Raw genomic sequence first — 17,884 nt, 5'->3', positions numbered from 1 at the left:
AGGGTCGTACTGGGCTGCAGACTGAGATGGGTGTTAATACGGATTGTGTTGTGGGCAGGAAAGGTCAGGGACATGCAGGGTAGTGCAGAGTAGCACGTGCCGGCTGGCAGTCCGATGGATGGTAAAAGGGACTCTTCTATGGACTAGAGTCATCCATGTCAGGGTCTTTGGTAGTGCAGTGTTGTACAGAGCTCTGCTGGCCCCAAAGTCAGGTATGTCAGGGATTTTGGTAGTGCAGGGTAACGCAGTACTCTGCTCGTACCCAGAGACACGTATGCCAGGGTGCACGGTAGTGCTGGGTAATGCAGAGTTCTACTGCACCCCAGAGTCAGGTGTGTCAGGAAGCATGGTAGTGCAGGGTAGTGCAGAGTTCTGCTGCGCCCCAGAGTCAGGTGTGTCAGGGTGCATAGTAGTGTAGGGTAGTGCAGAGCTCTGCTGGGCCCTAGAGTCAGGTATTTCAGGGTGCATGGCAGTGCAGTGGTCTGCTGGGCCCTAGAGTCAGGTATGTCAGGGTGCATGGTAGTGCAGGGTAGTTCAGAGCTCTGCTGGGCCCCAGAGTCAGGTATGTCAGGGTGCATGGCAGTGCAGGGTAGTGCAGAGTTCTGCTGGGCCCCAGAGTCAGGTATGTCAGGGTGCATGGTAGTGCAGGGCAGTGCACAGCTCTGCTGGTTCCTGGAGTCAGGTGAATTGTAGAAAGGGTCGTGTTGTGAAGAGGCAAGGCCTGGGAGGCGCTGGGAAGCCAATGTAGTGCCAGGTAGTGTAGAGTTGTTCTGGGCTGCTGTCTGATGGGTGGTAGAAAGGGTCATGCTCTGGAAAGGAAAGGTCAGGGTAGTGCAGGGTTGTGCTATGCTGAAAAGTCCGATGAGTATTTGAAAGGGTCGTGCTGTTGACCAGAAAGGTCGGTTGCCAAAGCTAGGCTGGGGATCTGGGTGGCAGGTAGGGTTGTGCGGCGTGTAGGGCTGTGCTGTGTTTCAAACAAGGCATGAATTAGGCATTGCAGCAGGAAGCGTTACAGCAGTACAGGCCTATCTTGCTCGAAGGATGCCTCTCAGAACTGCAAGTCACACCGTAAAGGCGCGGGTTATTAGAGACGGACCCTGTGCCTTGTTCACGGCTCTGAGCACAGAGGCGGCAGTGAATGGGGGCCACGCTCGCAGGATGTGCTTGGTGTTAAATTTTCACAGCATGTTATGGGCGCAGTACTTACAAATAACCACTGGGCGACGCCAAAGCTCGCACTTGCAGCTGCAGCTACAATCTTTACAGCAATTACGAGCCCACTGAACGCCACAGCACCCGCCCAGCATCGACTCCAACCAACCACTGTAAGGCCCTGGAGCCGCTGCACCCAGTGCTTCACAGACCAATGTGCGCATTGCGAGAGGCTGTGAGACACACCAGCTCCCAGGGGTCGCTCATGATCATGACACCGAGATTCCAGCTCAGGGAGTTACCCTGAGACCCACTGGCTCCAGGGATGGTCTCTCAGGAGCTCCAGGGAGTTACCCTGAGACACACTAGCTCCAGGGATGGAAACTTCAGAGCTCCAGGGATTTACCCTGAGTCCCACTGGCTCCAGGGATGGTCTCTCAGGAGCTCCAGGGAGTTACCCTGAGACACACTGGCTCCAGGGATGGTCTCTCAGGAGCTCCAGGGAGTTACCCTGAGACACACTGGCTCCAGGGATGGACACTTCAGAGCTCCAGGGAGTTACCCTGAGTCCCACTGGCTCCAGGGATGGTCTCTCAGGAGCTCCAGGGAGTTACCCTGAGACACACTGGCTCCAGGGATGGACACTTCAGAGCTCATGGGAGTTACCCTGAGTCCCACTGGCTCCAGGGATGGTCTCTCAGGCGCTCCAGGGAGTTACCCTGAGACACACTGGCTCCAGGGATGGTCTCTCAGGAGCTCCAGGGTGTTACCCCGAGACACACTGGCTCCAGGAATGGACATTTAGGTGCTCCAGGGAGATACACTGTGACACACTGGCTCCAGGGATGGCCTCACAGGAGCTCCAGGTAGTTACCCTGAGACACACTGGCTCCAGGGCGACTCTCTAAGGAGCTCCAGGGAGTTATCCTGAGACTCACTGGCTCCAGGGATGGTCTCACCGGAGCTCCAGGGAGTTACCCTGAGACACACTGGCTCCAGGGATGGTCTCTCAGGAGCTCCAGGGTGTTACCCCGAGACACACTGGCTCCAGGGATGGACACTTCGGAGCTCCAGGGAGTTACCCTGAGACCCACTGGCTCCAGGGATGGTCTCACCGGAGCTCCAGGTAGTTACCCTGAGACACACTGGATCCAGGGATGGACACTTCGGAGCTCCAGGGAGTTACCCTGAGACACACTGGCTCCAGGGATGGTCTCTCAGGAGCTCCAGGGAGTTACCCTGAGACACACTGGCTCCAGGGATTGACACTTAGGAGCTCCAGGGAGTTACACTGAGACACACTGGCTCCAGGGATTGACACATAGGAGCTCCAGGAAGTTACCCTGAGGCACACTGGCTTCAGGGAGAATCTAGGAGGAGTTCCAGGGAGTTACCCTGAGACACACTGGCTCCAGTGATGGTCTCTCAGGAGCTCCAGGGAGTTACCCTGAGACACACTGGCTCCAGGGATCGTCTCTTAGGAGCTCCAGGTAGTTGCCCTGAGACACACTGGCTCCAGGGATTGACACTTAGGAGTTCCAGGGAGTTATCCTGCGACACACTGGCTCCAGGGAGAATCTCGGAGGAGTTCCAGGAGTTACCCTAAGACACACTGTCTCCAGCGATGGTCTCTCAGAAATTCCAGGGAGTTACCCTGAGACACACTAGCTCCGGAGAGAATCTCGGAGGAGTTCCAGGGAGTTACCCTGAGACACACTGGCTCCAGGGATGGAGTCTCAGGAGCTCCAGGGAGTTACCCTGAGACACACTGGCTCCAGGGATGATCTCTCAGGAGCTCCAGGGGGATACCCCGAGACACACTGGCTCCAGGGATGGACTCTCAGGAGCTCCATGGAGTTCCCCCGAGACACACTGGCTCCAGGGATACTCTCTAAGGAGCTCCAGGGAGTTACCCAGAGACACACTGGCTCCAGGGAGACTCTCTGAGGAGCTCCAGGGAGTTACCCTGAGACACACTGGCTCCAGGGATAGCCTCTCAGGAGCTCTGGTTAGTTACCCAGAGACACACTGGCTCCAGGGGTGGTCTCACAGGAGCTCCAGCGAGTTACCCTGAGACACACTGTCTCCAGCAATGGTCTCTCAGAAGCTCCAGGGAGTTACATTGAGACACACTGGCTCCAGGGATGGAGACTTAGGAGCTCCAGGGAGTTACGCTAAGACACACTGCCTCCAGGGATGGTCTCTTAGGAGCTCCAGGTAGTTACCCTGAGACACACTGGCTCCAGGGATGGACTCTCAGGAGCTCCAGGGAGTTACACTGAGACACACTGGCTCCAGGGATGGACACTTAGGAGCTCCAGGGAGTTACACTGAGACACACTGGCTCCAGGGATTGACACTTAGGAGTTCCAGGGAGTTATCCTGAGACACTGTGGCTCCAGGGATGGGCACATAGGAGCTTCAGGAAGTTACCCTGAGACACACTGGCTCCAGGGAGAATCTCGGAGGAGTTTCAGGGAGTTACCCTGAGACACACTGGCTCCAGGGATGGTCTCTCAGGAGCTCCAGGGAGTTACCCTGAGACACACTGGCTCCAGGGATGGAGACTTAGGAGCTCCAGGGAGTTACGCTAAGACACACTGGCTCCAGGGATGGTCTCTTAGGAGCTCCAGGTAGTTGCCCTGAGGCACACTGGCTCCAGGGATGGACTCTCAGGAGCTCCAGGGAGTTAGACTGAGACACACTGGCTCCAGGGATGGACACTTAGGAGCTCTAGGGTGTTACACTGAGACACACTGGCTCCAGGGATTGACACTTAGGAGTTCCAGGGAGTTATCCTGAGACACACTGGCTCCAGAGAGAATCCCGGAGGATTTCCAGGGAGTTACCCTGAGACACACTGTCTCCAGCGATGGTCTCTCAGAAATTCCAGGGAGTTACCCTGAGACACACCGGCTTCAGGGATGGACACCAAGGAGCTCCAGTGAGTTACCCTGGATGGCCACCTAGGAGCTCCAGGGAGTTACCATGAGAAACACTGGCTTCAGGGATGGACACCAAGGAGCTCCAGTGAGTTACCCTGGATGGACACCTAGGAGCTCCAGAGAGTTACCCTGAGAAACACTGGCTCCAGGGATGGTCTCACCGGAGCTCCAGGGAGTTACCCTGAGACACACTGGCTCCAGGGATGGCCTCTCAGGAGCTATGGTTAGTTACCCTGAGACACACTGGCTCCAGGGATGGTCTCACAGGAGCTCCAGCGAGTTACCCTGAGACACACTGTCACCAGCGATGGTCTCTCAGAAGCTCCAGGGAGTTACCTTGAGACACATTGGCTCCAGGGATGGAGACTTAGGAGCTCCAGGGAGTTACGCTAAGACACACTGGCTCCAGGGATGGTCTCTTAGGAGCTCCAGGTAGTTACCCTGAGACACACTGGCTCCAACGATGGACTCTCAGGAGCTCCAGGGAGTTGCCCTGAGACACACTGTCTCCAGGGATGGACTCTCAGGAGCTCCAAGGAGTTACACTGAGACACACTGGCTCCAGGGATTGACACATAGGAGCTCCAGGAAGTTACCCTGAGACATACTGGCTCCAGGGAGAATCTCGGAGGAGTTCCAGGGAGTTACCCTGAGACACACTGGCTCCAGGGATGCTCTCTCAGGAGCTCCAGGGAGTTACACTGAGACACACTGGCTCCAGGGATTGACACATAGGAGCTCCAGGAAGTTACCCTGAGACACACTGGCTCCAGGGAGAATCTCGGAGGAGTTCCAGGGAGTTACCCTGAGACACACTGGCTCCAGGGATGGTCTCTCAGGAGCTCCAGGGAGTTACCCTGAGACACACTGGCTCCAGGGATTGACACATAGGAGCTCCAGGAAGGTACCCTGAGACACACTGGCTCCAGGGAGAATCTCGGAGGAGTTCCAGGGAGTTACCCTGAGACACACTGGCTCCAGGGATGGTGTCTCAGGAACTCCAGGGAGTTACCCTGAGACACACTGGCTGCAGGGATGGAGACTTAGGAGCTCCAGGGAGTTACGCTAAGACACACTGGCTCCAGGGATGGTCTCTTCGGAGCTCCAGGTATTTGCCCTGAGACACACTGGCTCTAGGGATGGACTCGCAGGAGCTCCAGGGAGTTACACTGAGACACACTGGCTCCAGGGATTGACACATAGGAGCTCCAGGAAGGTACCCTGAGACACACTGGCTCCAGGGAGAATCTCGGAGGAGTTCCAGGGAGTTACCCTGAGACACACTGGCTCCAGGGATGGTGTCTCAGGAACTCCAGGGAGTTACCCTGAGACACACTGGCTGCAGGGATGGAGACTTAGGAGCTCCAGGGAGTTACGCTAAGACACACTGGCTCCAGGGATGGTCTCTTCGGAGCTCCAGGTATTTGCCCTGAGACACACTGGCTCTAGGGATGGACTCGCAGGAGCTCCAGGGAGTTAGACTGAGAAACACTGGCTCCAGGGATTGACACTTAGGAGTTCCAGGGAGTTATCCTGCGACACACTGGCTCCAGGGAGAATCTCGGAGGAGTTCCAGGGAGTTACCCTAAGACACACTGTCTCCAGCGATGGTCTCTCAGAAATTCCAGGGAGTTACCCTGAGACACACTGGCTCCAGAGAGAATCTCGGAGGAGTTCCAGGGAGTTACCCTGAGACACACTGGCTCCAGGGATGGAGACTTAGGAGCTCCAGGGAGTTACGCTAAGACACACTGGCTCCAGGGATGGTCTGTTAGGAGCTCCAGGTAGTTGCCCTGAGACACACTGGCTCCAGGGATGGACTCTGAGGAGCTCCAGGAAGTTACACTGAGACACACTGGTTCCAGGGATTGACACTTAGGAGTTCCAGGGAGTTATCCTGAGACACACTGGCTCCAGGGAGAATCTCGGAGGAGTTCCAGGGAGTTAACCTGAGACACATTGTCTCCAGCGATGGTCTCTCAGGAGCTCCAGGGAGTTACACTGAGACACACTGGCTCCAGGGATTGACACATAGGAGCTCCAGGAAGTTACCCTGAGACACACTGGCTCCAGGGAGAATCTCGGAGGAGTTCCAGGGAGTTACCCTGAGACACACTGGCACCAGGGATGGTCTCTCAGGAGCTCCAGGGAGTTACACTGAGACACACTGGCTCCAGGGATGGAGACTTAGGAGCTCCAGGGAGTTACGCTAAGACACACTGGCTCCAGGGATGGTCTGTTAGGAGCTCCAGGTAGTTGCCCTGAGACACACTGGCTCCAGGGATGGACTCTGAGGAGCTCCAGGAAGTTACACTGAGACACACTGGTTCCAGGGATTGACACTTAGGAGTTCCAGGGAGTTATCCTGAGACACACTGGCTCCAGGGAGAATCTCGGAGGAGTTCCAGGGAGTTACCCTGAGACACATTGTCTCCAGCGATGGTCTCTCAGGAGCTCCAGGGAGTTACACTGAGACACACTGGCTCCAGGGATTGACACATAGGAGCTCCAGGAAGTTACCCTGAGACACACTGGCTCCAGGGAGAATCTCGGAGGAGTTCCAGGGAGTTACCCTGAGACACACTGGCTCCAGGGATGGTCTCTCAGGAGCTCCAGGGAGTTACACTGAGACACACTGGCTCCAGGGATTGACACATAGGAGCTCCAGGAAGTTAGCCTGAGACACACTGGCTCCAGGGAGAATCTCGGAGGAGTTCCAGGGAGTTACCCTGAGACACACTGGCTCCAGGGATGGTGTCTCAGGAGCTCCAGGGAGTTACCCTGAGACACACTGGTTCCAGGGATGGAGACTTAGGAGCTCCATGGAGTTACGCTAAGACACACTGGCTCCAGGGATGGTCTCTTCGGAGCTCCAGGTAGTTGCCCTGAGACACACTGGCTCTGGGGATGGACTCGCAGGAGCACCAGGGAGTTAGACTGAGACACACTGGCTCCAGGGATTGACACTTAGGAGTTCCAGGGAGTTATCCTGCGACACACTGGCTCCAGGGAGAATCTCAGAGTAGTTCCAGGGAGGTACCCTAAGACACACTGTCTCCAGCGATGGTCTCTCAGAAATTCCAGGGAGTTACCCTGAGACACACTGGCTCCAGAGAGAATCTCGGAGGAGTTCCAGGGAGTTACCCTGAGACACACTGGCTCCAGGGATGGAGACTTAGGAGCTCCAGGGAGTTAAGCTAAGACACACTGGCTCCAGGGATGGTCTGTTAGGATCTCCAGGTAGTTGCCCTGAGACACACTGGCTCCAGGGATGGACTCTCAGGAGCTCCATGAAGTTACACTGAGACACATTGGTTCCAGGGATTGACACTTAGGAGTTCCAGGGAGTTATCCTGCGACACACTGGCTCCAGGGAGAATCTCGGAGGAGTTCCAGGGAGTTACCCTAAGACACACTGTCTCCAGCGATGGTCTCTCAGAAATTCCAGGGAGTTACCCTGAGACACACTGGCTCCAGAGAGAATCTCGGAGGAGTTCCAGGGAGTTACCCTGAGACACACTGGCTCCAGGGATGGAGACTTAGGAGCTCCAGGGAGTTACGCTAAGACACACTGGCTCCAGGGATGGTCTGTTAGGAGCTCCAGGTAGTTGCCCTGAGACACACTGGCTCCAGGGATGGACTCTCAGGAGCTCCAGGAAGTTACACTGAGACACACTGGTTCCAGGGATTGACACTTAGGAGTTCCAGGGAGTTATCCTGAGACACACTGGCTCCAGGGAGAATCTCGGAGGAGTTCCAGGGAGTTACCCTGAGACACATTGTCTCCAGCGATGGTCTCTCAGGAGCTCCAGGGAGTTACACTGAGACACACTGGCTCCAGGGATTGACACATAGGAGCTCCAGGAAGTTACCCTGAGACACACTGGCTCCAGGGAGAATCTCGGAGGAGTTCCAGGGAGTTACCCTGAGACACACTGGCTCCAGGGATGGTCTCTCAGGAGCTCCAGGGAGTTACCCTGAGACACACTGGCTCCAGGGATTGACACTCAGGAGCTCCAGGGAGTTACACTGAGACACACTGGCTCCAGGGATTGACACATAGGAGCTCCAGGAAGTTAGCCTGAGAAACACTGGCTCCAGGGAGAATCTCGGAGGAGTTCCAGGGAGTTACCCTGAGACACACTGGCTCCAGGGATGGTGTCTCAGGAGCTCCAGGGAGTTACCCTGAGACACACTGGTTCCAGGGATGGAAACTTAGGAGCTCCACAGAGTTACGCTAAGACACACTGGCTCCAGGGATGGTCTCTTCGGAGCTCCAGGTAGTTGCCCTGAGACACACTGGCTCTGGGGATGGACTCGCAGGAGCTCCAGGGAGTTAGACTGAGACACACTGGCTCCAGGGATTGACACTTAGGAGTTCCAGGGAGTTATCCTGCGACACACTGGCTCCAGGGAGAATCTCGGAGTAGTTCCAGGGAGTTACCCTAAGACACACTGTCTCCAGCGATGGTCTCTCAGAAATTCCAGGGAGTTACCCTGAGACACACTGGCTCCAGAGAGAATCTCGGAGGAGTTCCAGGGAGTTACCCTGAGACACACTGGCTCCAGGGATGGAGACTTAGGAGCTCCAGGGAGTTACGCTAAGACACACTGGCTCCAGGGATGGTCTGTTAGGATCTCCAGGTAGTTGCCCTGAGACACACTGGCTCCAGGGATGGACTTTCAGGAGCTCCATGAAGTTACACTGAGACACACTGGTTCCAGGGATTGACACTTAGGAGTTCCAGGGAGTTATCCTGAGACACACTGGCTCCAGGGAGAATCTCGGAGGAGTTCCAGGGAGTTACCCTGAGACACATTGTCTCCAGCGATGGTCTCTCAGAAATTCCAGGGAGTTACCCTGAGACACACCGGCTTCAGGGATGGACACCTAGGAGCTCCAGGGAGTTACCCTGAGACACACTGGCTCCGGGATGGACACTCAGGAGCTCCAAGGAGTTAACCTGAGACTCTGGCTCCAGGGATGGACACTTAGGAGCTCCAGGGAGTTACCCTGAGACTCACTTGCTCCATGGATGGTCTCTCAGGAGCTCCTGGGAGTTACCCCGAGACACACTGGCTCCAGGTATGGAGTCTCAGGAGCTCCAGGGAGTTATCACGAGACACACTGGCTCCAGGGATGGTCTCTCAGTAACTCCAGGAAGTTACCCGAAGACAAACTGGCTCCAGGGAGACTCTCTGAGGAGCTACTGGGAGTTACCCTGAGACACACTGGCTCCAGGGAGACTCTCTGAGGAGCTCCAGGGAGTTACCCTGAGACTCACTGGCTCCAGGGATGATCTCACGGGAGCTCCAGGGAGTTACTTTGAGAAACACTGGTTCCAAGGATGGTCTCTCAGGATCTCCTGGGAGTTACCCTGAGACACACTGGCTCCAGGGATGGAGTCTCAGGAGCTCTTGGGAGTTACCCCGAGACACACTGGCTCCAGGTATGGTGTCTCAGGAACTCCTGGGAGTTACCCCGACACACACTTGCTCCAGGGATGGACTCTCAGGAGCTCCAGGGAGTTATCCCGAGACACATTGGCTCCAGGGATGGACTCTCAGGAGCTCCAGGGAGTTACTCCGAGACAAACTTGCTCCAGGGATGGCCTCTCAGGAGCTCCAGGGAGTTACCCTGAGAAACACTGGCTCATGGGATGGTCTCATAGGGGCTCCAGGGAGATACCCTGAGACTCACTGCCTCCAGGGATGGTCTCACCGGAGCTCCAGGGAGTTACCCTGAGACACACTGGCTCCAGGGATGGAGTCTCAGGAGCTCCAGGCAGTTACCCCGAGACACACTGGCTCCAGGGATGGTCTCTCAGGAGCTCCTGGGAGTTACACTGAGCCACACTGGCTCCAGGGATGGACTCTCAGGAGCTCCAGGGGGATACCCCGAGACACACTGGCTCAGGGGGGATGGACTCTCAGGAGCTCCATGGAGTTCCCCCGAGACACACTGGCTCCGGGGATGGTCTCACAGTAGCTCCTGTCGTTACCCTGAGACACACTGGCTCCAGGGATGGAGTCTCAGGAGCTCTTGGGAGTTACCCCGAGACACACTGGCTCCAGGTATGGTGTCTCAGGAACTCCTGGGAGTTACACCGACACACACTGGCTCCAGGGATGGACTCTCAGGAGCTCCAGGGAGTTATCCCGAGACACATTGGCTCTAGGGATGGACTCTCAGGAGCTCCAGGTGGATACCCCGAGACACACTGGCTCCAGGGATGGACTCTCAGGAGCTCCATGGAGTTCCCCCGAGACACACTGGCTCCGGGGATGGTCTCACAGTAGCTCCTGTCGTTACCGCGAGGCACACTGGCTCCAGGGATGGACTCTCAGGAGCTCCAGGGAGTTACCCCGAGACACACTGGCTCCAGGGATGGCCTCTCAGGAGCTCCGGTTAGTTACCCTGAGACACACTGGCTCCAGGGATGGTCTCTCAGAAGCACCAGGGAGTTAACCTGAGACACACTGGCTCCAGGGAGAATCTCGGAGGAGTTCTAGGGAGTTACCCTAAGACACACTGGCTCCAGGGATGGTCTTTCAGGAGCTCCAGGGAGTTACCCTGAGACACACTGGCTCCGGGATGGACACTCAGGAGCTCCAAGGAGTTACCCTGAGACACTGGCTCCAGGGATGTAAACTTAGGAGCTCCAGGGAGTTACCCTGAGACTCACTGGCTCCAGGGATGGTCTCACAGGAGCTCCAGGGAGTTACTCTGATACACACTGGCTCCAAGGATGGTCTCTCAGGAGCTCCTGGGAGTTACCCTGAGACACACTGGCTCCAGGTATGGAGTCTCAGGATCTCCAGGGAGTTATCACGAGACACACTGGCTCCAGGGATGGTCTCTCAGGAGCTCCTGGGAGTTACACCGAGACACACTGGCTCTGGGGATGGTCTCTCAGGACCTCCTGTAGTTACCCCGAGACACACTGGCTCCAGGGATGGACTGTCAAGAGTTCCAGGTAGTTACCCCGAGACACACTGGCTCCAGGGATGGACTCTCTGGAGCTCCATGGAGTTACCCCGAGACACACTGGCTCCGGGTATGGTCTCTCAGGAGTTCCTGGGAGTTACCCCGAGACACACTGGCTCCAGGAATGGACTCTCAGGAGCTCCAGGGAGTTACCCCGAGACACACTGGCTCCAGAGATGGACTCTCAGGAGCTCCTGGGAGTTACTCCGAGACACACTTGCTCCAGGTATGGCCTCCCAAGAGCTCCAGGGAGTTACCCTGAGAAACACTGGCTCGTGGGATGGTCTCATAGGGGCTCCAGGGAGATACCCTGAGACTCACTGGCTCCAGAGATGGTCTCACTGGAGCTCCAGGGAGTTACCCTGAGACACACTGGCTCCAGGGACGGAGTCTCAGGAGCTCCAGGGAGTTACCCTGAGACACACTGGCTCCAGGGATGGTTTCTCAGGAACTCCTGGGAGTTACCCCGAGACACACTGGCTCCAGGTATGGATTCTCAGGAGCTCCAGGGAGTTATCTCGAGACACACTGGCTCCAGGGATGGTCTCTCAGGAGCTCCTGGGAGTTACACTGAGACACACTGGCTCCAGGGATGGACTCTCAGGACATCCAGGGAGATACCCCAGACACACTTGCTCCAGGGATGGCCTCTCAGGAGCTCCAGGGAGTTACCCTGAGAAACACTGGCTCAAGAGATGGTCTCATAGGGGCTCCAGGGACATACACTGAGACTCACTGGCTCCAGGGATGGTCTCACCGGAGCTCCAGGGAGTTACCCTGAGACACACTGGCTCCAAGGATGGTCTCTTAGGAACTCCAGGAAGTTACCCCAAGACAAACTGGCTCTAGGGAGACTCTCTGAGGAGCTCCAGGGAGTTACCCTGGGACTCACTTGCTCCAGGGATGGTCTCACTGGAACTCCAGGGAGTTACTCTGATACACATTGGCTCCAGGGATGGAGTCTCAGGAGCTCTTGGGAGTTACCCCGAGACACACTGGCTCCAGGTATGGTGTCTCAGGAACTCCTGGGAGTTACCCCGAGACACACCTGCTCCAGGGATGGCCTCTCTGGAGCTCCAGGGAGTTACCCTGAGCAACACTGGCTCAAGGGATGGTCTCAGAGGGGCTTCAGGGACATACACTGAGACTCACTGGCTCCAGGGATGTTCTCACCGGAGCTCCAGGGAGTTACCCTGAGACACACTGGCTCCAGGGATGGTCTCTCAGGAACTCCAGGATTTTACCCCAAGACAAACTGGCTCCAGGGAGACTCTCTGAGGAGCTCCAGGGAGTTACCCTGAAACACACTGGCTCCAGGGAGACTCTCTGAGGAGCTCCAGGGAGTTACTCCGAGACACACTTGCTCCAGGTATGGCCTCCCAAGAGCTCCAGGGAGTTACCCTGAGAAACACTGGCTCGTGGGATGGTCTCATAGGGGCTCCAGGGAGATACCCTGAGACTCACTGGCTCCAGAGATGGTCTCACTGGAGCTCCAGGGAGTTACCCTGAGACACACTGTCTCCAGGGATGGAGTCTCAGGAACTCCTGGGAGTTACCCCGAGACTCACTTGCTCCAGGGATGGTCTCCCAGGAACTCCAGGGAGTTACTCTGAGACACACTAGCTCCAATGATGGTCTCACAGGAGCCCCTGGAAGTTACCCTGAGACACACTGGCTCCAGGGATGGAGTCTCATGAGCTCCAGGGAGTTACCCCGAGACAAACTGGCTCCAGAGATGGTCTCTCAGGAACTCCACGGAGATACCCTGAGACACACTCGCTCCAGGGATGGATGGACTCTCAGGAGCTCCATGGAGTTACTCCGAGACACACTGGCTCCTGGGATGGTCTCTCAGGTGCTCCTGCAGTTACCTCGAGACACACTGGCTCGAGGGATGGACTCTCAGGAGCTCCAGGGAGTTACCCCGAGACACTCTGGCTCCAGGGATTAACTCTCAGTAGCTCCATGGAGTTACCCTGAGACACACTGGCTCCAGGGAGAATCTCTGAGGAGCACCATGGTATTTAACCTGAGACACATTGACTCCAGGGATGGACTCTCAGGCGCTCCAGGGAGTTACCCCGAGAAACACTGGCTCCAAGAGTGGTCTCTCAGGAGCTCCTGGGAGTTACCCTGAGACACAATGGCTCCAGGGAGACTCTCTGAGGAGCACCGGGGAGTTACCCTGAGACACACTGGCTCCAGGGAGACTCTCCGAGGAGCTCCAGGGAGTTACCCTGAGACACACTGGCTCCAGGTATGGACTCTCAGGAGCTCCTGGAGTTACCCCGAGACACACTGGCTCCAGGGATGGCCTCTCAAGGGCTCCAGGGAGTTACCCTGAGACACACTGGCTCCAGGGATGGTCTCACAGGGGCTCCAGGGAGTTACCCCGAGACACACTGGCTCCAGGGATGGACTCTCAGGAGCTCCAAGGAGTTATCCCGAGACACACTGGCTCCAGGGATGGTCTCTCAGGAGCTCCTGGGAGTTACACCGAGACACACTGGCTCCAACGATGGACTCTCAGGTGCTCCAGGGAGATACCCAGAGACACACTGGCTCCGGGGATGGTCTCTCAGGAGCTCCTGTAGTTACCCCGAGACACACTGGCTCCAAGGAGGATCTCTCAGGAGCTCCTGGCAGTTACCCCGAGACACACTTGCTCCAGGGATGGACACCTAGGAGCTCCAGGGAGTTACCCTGAGATACACTGGCTCCAGGGATGGTCTCTCAGTAACTCCAGGAAGTTACCCGAAGACAAACTGGCTCCAGGGAGACACTCTGAGGAGCTACAGGGAGTTACCCTGAGACACACTGGCTCCAGGGAGACTCTCTGAGGAGCTCCAGGGAGTTACCCTGAGACTCACTGGCTCCAGGGATGATCTCACGGGAGCTGCAGGGAGTTACCCTGAGACTCACTGGCTCCAGAGATGGTATCACTGGAGCGCCAGGGAGTTACCCTGAGACACACTGGCTCCAGGGATGGAGTCTCAGGAGCTCCATGGAGTTACCCTGAGACACACTGGCTCCAGGGATGGTCTCTCAGGAACTCCTGGGAGTTACCCCGAGACACACTGGCTCCAGGGAGACTCTCTGAGGAGCTCCAGAGAGTTACCCTGAGACTCACTTGCTCCAGGGATGGCCTCTCAGGAGCTCCAGGGAGTTACCCTGAGAAACACTGGCTCATGGGATGGTCTCATAGGGGCTCCAGGGAGATACCCTGAGACTCACTGGCTCCAGGGATGGTGTCACCGGAGCTCCAGGGATGGTCTCACCGGAGCTCCAGGGATTTACCCTGAGACACACTGGCTCCAGGGAGACTCTCTGAGGAGCTCCAGGGAGTTACCCTGAGACACACTGGCTCCAGGGATTGCCTCTTTCGGGAGTTCCAATTAGTTACCCTGAGACACACTGGCTCCAGGGATGGGCTCTCAGGAGCTCCATGGAGTTACCCCGAGACACACTGGCCCCGGGGATGGTCTCTCAGGAGCTCCTGTAGTTATCCCGAGACACACTGGCTCCAGGGATGGACTGTCAGGAGCTCCAAGGAGTTACCCCGAGACACACTGGCTCCAGGGATGGACTCTCAGGAGCTCCATGGAGTTACCCTGAGACACACTGGCTCCAAGGATGGTCTCTCAGGAGTTCCTGGGAGTTACCCCGAGACACACATTCTCCAGGGATGGCCTCACAGGAGCTCCAACGAGTTACCCTGAGAAACACTGTCTCCAGCGATGGTCTCTCAGAAGCTCCAGGGAGTTACCCTGAGACACAACGGCTTCAGGGATGGACACCAAGGAACTCCAGGAAGTTACCCCAAGACAAACTGGCTCTAGGGAGACTCTCTGAGGAGCACCAGGGAGTTACCCTGGGACTCACTTGCTCCAGGGATGGTCTCACTGGAACTCCAGGGAGTTACTCTGATACACACTGGCTCCAGGGATGGAGTCTCAGGAGCTCTTGGGAGTTACCCCGAGACACACTGGCTCCAGGTATGGTGTCTCAGGAACTCCTGGGAGTTACCCCGAGACACACCTGCTCCAGGGATGGCCTCTCTGGAGCTCCAGGGAGTTACCCTGAGCAACACTGGCTCAAGGGATGGTCTCAGAGGGGCTTCAGGGACATACACTGAGACTCACTGGCTCCAGGGATGTTCTCACCGGAGCTCCAGGGAGTTACCCTGAGACACACTGGCTCCAGGGATGGTCTCTCAGGAACTTACCCCAAGACAAACTGGCTCCAGGGAGACTCTCTGAGGAGCTCCAGGGAGTTACCCTGAAACACACTGGCTCCAGGGAGACTCTCTGAGGAGCTCCAGGGAGTTACTCCGAGACACACTTGCTCCAGGTATGGCCTCCCAAGAGCTCCAGGGAGTTACCCTGAGAAACACTGGCTCGTGGGATGGTCTCATAGGGGCTCCAGGGAGATACCCTGAGACTCACTGGCTCCAGAGATGGTCTCACTGGAGCTCCAGGGAGTTACCCTGAGACACACTGGCTCCAGGGATGGAGTCTCAGGAACTCCTGGGAGTTACCCCGAGACTCACTTGCTCCAGGGATGGTCTCCCAGGAACTCCAGGGAGTTACTCTGAGACACACTAGCTCCAATGATGGTCTCACAGGAGCTCCTGGAAGTTACCCTGAGACACACTGGCTCCAGGGATGGAGTCTCATGAGCTCCAGGGAGTTACCCCGAGACAAACTGGCTCCAGAGATGGTCTCTCAGGAACTCCACGGAGATACCCTGAGACACACTCGCTCCAGGGATGGATGGACTCTCAGGAGCTCCATGGAGTTACTCCGAGACACACTGGCTCCTGGGATGGTCTCTCAGGTGCTCCTGCAGTTACCTCGAGACACACTGGCTCGAGGGATGGACTCTCAGGAGCTCCAGGGAGTTACCCCGAGACACTCTGGCTCCAGGGATTAACTCTCAGTAGCTCCATGGAGTTACCCTGAGACACACTGGCTCCAGGGAGAATCTCTGAGGAGCACCATGGTATTTAACCTGAGACACATTGACTCCAGGGATGGACTCTCAGGCGCTCCAGGGAGTTACCCCGAGAAACACTGGCTCCAAGAGTGGTCTCTCAGGAGCTCCTGGGAGTTACCCTGAGACACAATGGCTCCAGGGAGACTCTCTGAGGAGCACCGGGGAGTTACCCTGAGACACACTGGCTCCAGGGAGACTCTCCGAGGAGCTCCAGGGAGTTACCCTGAGACACACTGGCTCCAGGTATGGACTCTCAGGAGCTCCTGGAGTTACCCCGAGACACACTGGCTCCAGGGATGGCCTCTCAAGGGCTCCAGGGAGTTACCCTGAGACACACTGGCTCCAGGGATGGTCTCACAGGGGCTCCAGGGAGTTACCCCGAGACACACTGGCTCCAGGGATGGACTCTCAGGAGCTCCAAGGAGTTATCCCGAGACACACTGGCTCCAGGGATGGTCTCTCAGGAGCTCCTGGGAGTTACACCGAGACACACTGGCTCCAACGATGGACTCTCAGGTGCTCCAGGGAGATACCCAGAGACACACTGGCTCCGGGGATGGTCTCTCAGGAGCTCCTGTAGTTACCCCGAGACACACTGGCTCCAAGGAGGATCTCTCAGGAGCTCCTGGCAGTTACCCCGAGACACACTTGCTCCAGGGATGGACACCTAGGAGCTCCAGGGAGTTACCCTGAGATACACTGGCTCCAGGGATGGTCTCTCAGTAACTCCAGGAAGTTACCCGAAGACAAACTGGCTCCAGGGAGACACTCTGAGGAGCTACGGGGAGTTACCCTGAGACACACTGGCTCCAGGGAGACTCTCTGAGGAGCTCCAGGGAGTTACCCTGAGACTCACTGGCTCCAGGGATGATCTCACGGGAGCTGCAGGGAGTTACCCTGAGACTCACTGGCTCCAGAGATGGTATCACTGGAGCGCCAGGGAGTTACCCTGAGACACACTGGCTCCAGGGATGGAGTCTCAGGAGCTCCATGGAGTTACCCTGAGACACACTGGCTCCAGGGATGGTCTCTCAGGAACTCCTGGGAGTTACCCCGAGACACACTGGCTCCAGGGAGACTCTCTGAGGAGCTCCAGGGAGTTACCCTGAGACTCACTTGCTCCAGGGATGGCCTCTCAGGAGCTCCAGGGAGTTACCCTGAGAAACACTGGCTCATGGGATGGTCTCATAGGGGCTCCAGGGAGATACCCTGAGACTCACTGGCTCCAGGGATGGTGTCACCGGAGCTCCAGGGATGGTCTCACCGGAGCTCCAGGGATTTACCCTGAGACACACTGGCTCCAGGGAGACTCTCTGAGGAGCTCCAGGGAGTTACCCTGAGACACACTGGCTCCAGGGATTGCCTCTTTCGGGAGTTCCAATTAGTTACCCTGAGACACACTGGCTCCAGGGATGGGCTCTCAGGAGCTCCATGGAGTTACCCCGAGACACACTGGCCCCGGGGATGGTCTCTCAGGAGCTCCTGTAGTTATCCCGAGACACACTGGCTCCAGGGATGGACTGTCAGGAGCTCCAAGGAGTTACCCCGAGACACACTGGCTCCAGGGATGGACTCTCAGGAGCTCCATGGAGTTACCCTGAGACACACTGGCTCCAAGGATGGTCTCTCAGGAGTTCCTGGGAGTTACCCCGAGACACACATTCTCCAGGGATGGCCTCACAGGAGCTCCAACGAGTTACCCTGAGAAACACTGTCTCCAGCGATGGTCTCTCAGAAGCTCCAGGGAGTTACCCTGAGACACAACGGCTTCAGGGATGGACACCAAGGAGCTCCAGGGAGTTAC

This window comes from Ambystoma mexicanum, chromosome 11 (assembly GCF_040938575.1).
Source record: "Ambystoma mexicanum isolate Mex_15411 chromosome 11, UKY_AmexF1_1, whole genome shotgun sequence".
NCBI lineage: Eukaryota > Metazoa > Chordata > Amphibia > Caudata > Ambystomatidae > Ambystoma > Ambystoma mexicanum.
This window is presented reverse-complemented; position numbering follows the sequence as displayed.